The sequence below is a fragment of the Polyodon spathula genome, chromosome 9 (assembly GCF_017654505.1).
Source record: "Polyodon spathula isolate WHYD16114869_AA chromosome 9, ASM1765450v1, whole genome shotgun sequence".
NCBI classification, from domain to species: Eukaryota; Metazoa; Chordata; class Actinopteri; order Acipenseriformes; family Polyodontidae; genus Polyodon; species Polyodon spathula.
Window position 1 is genome coordinate 22,189,652 of NC_054542.1, and position 8,321 is coordinate 22,197,972.

Here is an 8,321-nt window from a genome sequence, read left to right on the forward strand (position 1 = left end):
TTACTCTGCTGTTTCAATGTGTGAATCGCCAGATTGCGACAGTATTGTCCAGTGTTTGGAGACCTGGACTCTGTACCAATTCATCCCTGAGTGGACGATATTCTTTTATACCTGCCTGCATCCTCACTGGGAGGATGTAGCCCAGAGCTGTGCTAAGCTTATGCCGGGTGTGGTTGCTTGGACTACCAGTTTGTATACATTGTCACCATTCCCCACAGGCGCAATCTCCCACAGTCGTTTCCTTACATCAAAACATGAAGAATACATTTAACAAATAAAACATAATCAAGAACCCTTTGCTCCCCACTCTCTGGTGACCCGTGGGCAAACTTTACATTTCAAATTTTCTTGACTGGTTCAGATTAGAGATGCTGCGCTTACAAATAATAAAACTCATTCCCAGCCTCTTCTTGGATTTGCTGGAATCCTACAGTATCACTTATACAAGCTGCTGCCCTTACCGTATTGACATAAGAAGCCAGTTATTAAGGCACTTTGCCACCAGAGGGACCTCATGTGCTCTTTGAAGATAATGTGTAGACCAAAACTGGAAATTAACAGCAAGAAAGCTAACAAGTCAGTTTGCTCCTAAAACCTGAGTTGTTTACTGTAGCTCCCTCTTCTGTCACAATGACAAATAGCCAGTAGAGAACCACCTATACCTGTACCATACCGAGCCCTCACGGGTTGGATGTGCCAGTGGAGAAGGGGTATCAGCTTTCTTTAATCAGTGTGAGCAGAAAAGATCCAGCATGAAAGCAGGGCCGGACCGATCTTTCACTAGCCCCCAAGGCAGTGTTTCAGATGGCGCCCCCTCCAACTTAAATCTAAAGAATTATTGTTATGTATTTTATGGTTAAACTCCATTAGTTACGGGTAAATCTTGGTGAATAGCTTAAAACTATAACAAGTTTCAATAGTTAAAAAATGTATTATATTAAAATAACATCATCATTCAAATAAAAAAATCTAAGTGTTCTGTTTTTTTTTTTTTTTGTTAAGATGACTTGGTTGTACAATAACATCATCTCTCACTGTAAACCACCTGTCAAAAGTGGATGGCACTCACTGAGCTGCTGCTTCAGTGCATTAAGTCCATACTGTAGTAAAACACGTACAGTGTAAAAAATGTCTGTAAATTCAATGGCAAAATTCTGGTAAACAGTGAAGATAAATTGCCTTCTCTTATAAAATCAAAATTAACCTTAAATTAAAAGCAAATTACCTTCATACTAAAAACGAGAAAATATGTTTATTCTTACGGAACATTTCCTTAAAGAAAACAGTTTTTTACATTAAAAAAGTAAACACAGACATTTTCTGTTGTTTTAACTGACCACATTTCTTTAAAAAAAAATCCATGGGTTAAAAACCATGGATATTACGTCTAATTATGTTAAAACTGGAAACCCAGAATCCTTTGCAGTGCTGATTGCAAATATTAGTGTATTAACAGATATATTTGTGATATTGTGTGTTAAATGTGCTGTGTGGTTGCACAAGTATATGTAAATTTACATGTCCTTTGTGTTCCCTCACAATTTGATGTGTTTTGTTCATGTTTTGTGTGGTCACCATCTTGTGGTAGGTCAGATCTTGGAGTGGGCTCCCCCTCTATTCCCATTATTTGTGGCTGTTCTCTGCTGTGGTTAATGCTGTGATTATTGCTGGTTGAAACTTGCTGTTACTGTAGCAGTTCCCTAAGGCATATAAACTCTTTTTATTAAGAGTTAATTTGCTAAAGGTTACTAATTGTTTGTTTTTATATTATTTTACTGTAAATGTATGTTTTTTTTTAATCTCTAAAAAAAAGTTACCCTAATGTATGTAAAAACATGAAGTATTATGATACTATTTCTTTATGGTATATTACTTCAACCCAGCTGCCATTTATTTTTGTTTTACAGTTTGATACTGTTTTTTGACACAGTATATTACTCAACCCAGCTGCCAGTTTTTTACCGTAAAAACATTTTTTTTTTTTTTTACAGTGTAGGAGTCATTTTAGCCATTACACTGTAATATTATGTAACAAAATGTAATTTTTAAGTGCTTATGTTAAAGTAGATGAATTTATCTCTTAAGAAGAGCAGCACTGTAGATGCTGGTCACCAGCTCACCAGCTGTTGTTGGAATTTTCAGCTTGGAATTGACCTCTTGCTCATTTGTCACCTAAGTATCTTTAGAACTTTTTGATCATCATTGCAATAACTTTGTTGGGTTCTTTTTTCACTAATACTAATTATCAGTGAGCTCCTCTTTATACACCACACATGCTCAGAAACAACTTGAACAAGCATGTCCTCATTAGAGAATACCCTGTTAAAGTATTTTCACTTTGAGTTCATGCGACTTGACTGGAACTCATAGAGGATGAAGTCTGGGGAATACCTAGATAGTTTGGATCAAAGCCTGAAAAGAGAAAACAATGAAAAGGAAATATTTTTATACACTCCCAGTTCCTGAATCGTTAACAAAATAACAGTGGAATTTTACTATTAAAACAAACCAAAACAATGGTAGGAGAAAAATGAAAAATAAATACTGCAAATGTATTTGAAGATTTTAAAATATTTTAATTATTTGTTGGTTCTGCTATTTTATGAACTATACAATTGATAGTGTGTTTACAGTTGAATACAAGGGGTAGTTGACTATATCTAGTTCTGAACTAGTATCTAGTTTGCCTGGCGGGCATCAGGGTAAATAATTTGTTGGGAACCCTGTTACTTTTTAAGTTCACAAATGTTTTTAGAGATCCACATAGGTGGTTTGTGACTGGCCAATGGGAGCTCACTTCTGAGTTAGTAAATCAGGGTAGGAATCAGCTTATTAATTTAACTTGAATACTTGATATTCAGTGAGCCATAGAAAGGGGACATTTGGAAACTGTATGCAACTGTGAGCCCGTGGCCATTTGACAAGCTGGCAGTTCATTTAAAAATCACCTTGCACTGAAGGTCATTTATAACCAGAGCTGAAATGTGCTCAACTTCAGATATGGGCTTTTTCAGGGTTTTGGCTATGTTAACCTTACATATCTGTAGTATACCCATTATACAGTATCTGTGCCCCATCTGGCTAACTGATGAAAATAGGCCTCACTTACAAACTTCAGAAAGTATGAGAATCCCTTTAGCAGGTAGGGCTGAATAATCCCCTTGTTTTAGGAGCATATTTAAGTGTTTGCTGTTGAGAAGGACAAGTAAAAGGATTAGCACTCAGGTTTTACCAAGCTGCTTTCAATCACCGACAGAAATCCAAGGCTCCACATAGGGCCTTCCTTTTTTGCGCTAGTTTCAGCATTTTGTAATAAAAAACAAAACAAAACAAAACAAAAATATGTGTGGGGCAGATGGAATCGGGTGCAAATGTAATAGTTAATTATAGATAAAGGTTCCTAACAGGTTCTGAGTAAAGTCTTTGTTAAATGCTACTTCTATTTCGGAGCGAGTGTTCACTCAGTCACCATACTCTACCATATTGCATCTCTCACTCTCACGCATTACCACTGTACAGTCATGGTGGTGTGGCTAAGCATAGGCATGCTAGTACAATGAAAGCATATTTTAAAGATATGGGGCCAGGTTTTGATGATGGCCAAACCTCTAGCACTAGGACAAAACGTGCTTGCCCTTGATTTTGATTAAAAAACGAAAAAAAACGAGAGCAAACTGCCTTTGCCTTGTAATGTGATTTTGGTAACATGTTTTGCCTCCTCTTTTACCACCTGCTTTGGATTATAACTTTTGGATTTCTTTTGATGAAAAATGTCCAAAACGAAGAGAAATGGACTATTTTTATAATCGAGGTAACTGATATAATTGTGCCACCCGAGTTAGTAAGTTAATACTTTAATTGCTAGTAAACATCAACACCAGACAGAAGGATATCTACATCATCAGATGGAAAGCAACACAAATGGATGGAGATGCAGATGGATAACATTAGTTTACTGTAAAGCTACGTCTTAGTTGGTGCTTATCTTGGCGAAAGCCAAGTTCAAATCAGCATGAAGTTTAACATCTACTCTTGTGTAATGGAAATCATAATCAGTTAGTCTGCATTTTTTTCACTCAGTAGGAATTTAATTTAATTCAACGTAACATTTTGTAACAGTTACTTGTTTACAATGGACCTTTTGATATTTAGGACAGTTCTACCATTGCAACCTGGCTTCGTAAACTTCAGTGCGGATATCAAATCTTAACGGTTTCTAAAAAAAATAAAAACAGTTTTTGTTTAATAATACAAAAACCATATTTCATACAAATATTTAGTAATTTATTCCATATCATTTTTAGGTGCACCTTTTTTTGTCTGTCAGGTTTGAAACATACGGACAGCAAAATACTAAGTGCATATTAAAATTTTAAACACACTGGAATCAATTACTTTCAGAAATGATTAAGTATGAGGTGTAGTAGTCCTATGAATTTTTTAATGTTTCATAATTTTTTTTTTTTTTTAACAGCAGCTCTAAAGTTAATGAAGTCATGAATGTAAATTTAATCAATCAGGATTGCAAGCCCATTCGCTGCAAAATAGCAGCAATCAATCAAGATTGCAAGCCCATTCACTACAAAATAGCCAATCGGAGCATGCAGTGGGAAATTCAAATAATCTCTTTGTTTGAAAAGTATAAAACCCCTGCTTTAGCCCCAGCTCCTTGCCGCCCCAGTCCTGTGATAGCCCCCTCTGCTATCTGCTCAGACAACTACAAGACTGCACTTGGAGCCCTCAGCTCTCAGTATTTATCCATCAAGGTTGGGAGCCCTGACATTCGGAGAAACACAAGGTAACGGAATGCTGAAAGTGACTGCTTTTCAGGCTAGATAACAATACTCATAAATATCTATTCAGGTATTGTGTGACCCCTTGTTGTGTCAGTATGTACTAGTATTTCTTTGGTAAATTGTTGTTTTAAACCTTAGTTCTCATTGCAATGCTTTTAATGTGACATTAATTGTGTAACTGCTTTGTGTGATTTTCAAACTTATTTTGGTTGCATGCTTAATAAAAACCATCTTTCTAAGAAGAGATTCCCAGTATTGAATCATTTGCTCATGTTGAACAAACACGATTTATGAACTTTGAACAGTCTGGAATGTGGTCTATTTTCAGCTTGTTGTAACATGTAAATCTGCCATCGTTTTCAGAGAGTGATATTAAAAACGGGTTTGTACATTATAATAGGACACAGTTTTTGGAGGTCCTTTAATTTATTGCTCTTAAGAATATATTAACTGCCTACAATAGTACCCACAAGTCATACTAGCTTGTATGCAGTGATCAAATATTTCAGATAGTAGTCTAGAGTCTAGACAATATAAACTTATAAAGACACTTTATATATATATATTTATCTTGTTTATACGTGAACTTCAGACAATGTGAATGCTATATCAGTCTAATCAAACCACTATCAGCCACAAACTATTAAAGGATATCCACTATAAGAGGATCTCAGTTTGTATGACTGTGATGCCAGTGGTTCAGTGAACAGTTGAAGTAAATTCAGCATCAAAAGCTATGAAACTTTTGAATGCAGTTCAGGACATGAAGTCCTGCATGGATCCATGAAATACATGTTTGATAGTAGGTATATTTATATTCAAAATAAAAACATGTATTGTAAAAGGCGGTTCTAGTGTTAATGAAATGTAACTTTTAGATATTCCACACACACACACACACACAAATATAAATTCAAAGTAGGACAACTTGTAGAAATTATATTTTATACAATTTTGCAAGTGTGTTGGAGAGTGTGTGTGCGTGTATTAGAAAGGTAACTAGACAAACAAGTAGCTAATGCGTGGTGTAATTCAAAATGTGCAAATATTCAGTCGTTCTTTTTCTACTTAGTAAGCAGATACAGACATTTAATTATCCCCTCCCCTAAATCACTATGAATTGAGTAATCTGCATTGGTACGGATTATTTTTTTTCCTAAATCAGAACTGCATAGCAACGCATTTCCTGAAAAGTACGGCAAACAGGTTCTGAGGAAAACTGTCATGACTTATGCATGTAAACGCTGCCAGTGAGTAAGCAAGCCAGGATTTGAACCACATACCTCCTGGTTGCAAGCATGTTTCTTGGGCCACTGCACCACACAGCCTCATCCTCCATAAATGCATGTCTACTAAGCATGTCTTCCTCAGCCTGAATGAACACATTGATCAGCTGCATTGTGTAATGAACATTATTGGCAGGATATCAGTGAAGTAATTATTTATGATAAAACTGCACTTTTTCTGGTTACAAAAGTTAACACAACTGAATTTTAAACAGTTGTTTGCCTTTATGTACTGTAGGCATATTTTGATAACAGCCCCAATGCAGTTTATCCTCCTCGGTCCCAAGACCAGAATTCTTGAGAGAAAACAAAGTTTTATTTTTAAACATGTCTATTGCTTCATCTTAAACCCCAAAATATGGAGGGGTTGTAAAATATCAAGTGTCCAGTATACTGGACATTTGGAAGCAACCCCATAAAACGTGATGTCTATTGAGGTCATGTTGATAAAGACTGTACCAAAGAAAAACACTGAAGAACAACAAAATATTCTTACATATTTCACTAGACATTAAATATACAAATCTAAAACTAATACAATAAAATAATCAGATAAAGTTTCAGAACCACTGTTTTATTGTACTTATTTTGTAGTAAATGGGTTTAGGGGGATCAGGCATGGTGGCAATACATTTACATTTTTGTGATTGTAAACTCTTGCAGACAAAACTCATTGCTTCCACTAGAAATTCACAATAAACCAACAAGCATAGGAACAGCTGAAATTACAACAAATAGCAACATTTAAGAGCAATATGTTCCAATACATAAAAATAAATAATACATTATAAAAATCACACACACACATACTGTTTTGTTTCTTAGCCTATTTATGGAAAGCATAGAAACAATTTCTGTTAATCTGTAAGCAAAGGAAGACATTGCATTTTGTACACTTGATCCTGGATTTTTTGGCGCAGCCTGGTTTTCTGCACCTTTGGAAATTGGTACTTTCACTCCCCACCACTGGGAGGTGTTCTGTCTGACATCTCTGTTTGGGAGGGGTTGAAATGGACTGTGGACAGGCTCTGTTGCATCATCAAAGCTCTTCCTCATCTGGCCCCTGGTGGCACACACCAGACATTCTCCCACATACAGTCGAAAGTCCATTAAATCCATAATGTTCTTTTTCGCAACACTGAAGTGCTCACATTCCTGAATATAATCAATCCAGGAATTCACAAGCACCAAGTCAGCAAAGTGGAAGAAGACTCTAACTGACCACTTCTTGGTTCGAGTGCTGATTCTATAGAAGGAAATCATATGATCACTTAGGTCCACTCCCCCCATGTACTGATTATATGTGCTGATCAGAAGTGGTCTGCTGTCCTGGATGTAGGACTTGTATTGTTTTGAATAGCGTTTTATTTGGTTGTCAGGTTGTGATCCATGGGCTGTTGACACCATAACAACGGACCTATTGTCCATCCATTTCAGGATTGCCAGAGAGTCATCACCTCTAACCAATTAGTGGTAGGATCCCTGACCTGTCTTTTTCAGCATCTTGTCAGTGGCAAATTGCTGTCGTTGGGGCAGTCAGTTTGTCATGATGGTCCCAGCTGCATGTATTGCCTTTTCTCTGAGCCGATCAAGTAAGGGGATGCTAGTAAAATAGCAGTCAAACTACAGATGTGTACCTGCAGGAAGAGTTTCAGAGCTTCATTACTATAGAATCCCCAAAGCCTAGGCTTCTCTCTGGGGTTGCATTTGACCATGTTTCTGCCCCTTGATAGATGGAAAAGTCCAGAACTGCCCCTCTAGGTGTAGCCAGAATGTAATTCTTCAGCCCGACTGGATTTGGTTTGCCTGGAACATACTGGCGAAGACTTGTGGCTCCTGAAAACTGGATCATTTGCTCATCTATAGCTACATGTGGGGTCCGAGGAAGTTTCAAGCATGTTTCTCAAATTTTTTTCAGGATTGGGGCAACTGTCCACAATCTATTAGTTTTCTGTTCCTCGGATGTGATATCCAAATTATTAACAAAATGCAAATTGTTTCTCAATTTAAAGAGCCTTTCCCTTGGAATCTGGGTGACAGCTGGAATTTTGACAATTGGTTGGTAGCACAACCAAATTCTTGGTACATGCAAACATCCCATCACAATGTGGGATCCAACTAATTGCCTGATTTCAGATGGGGTTGATTTGAGCTCTGTGATTGTCGCTCTTTGTAAGCCCCGAATATTTGTTTGCTCACTGACCAACTGCCAGAAATCATCATCATAATACTGTGTGAA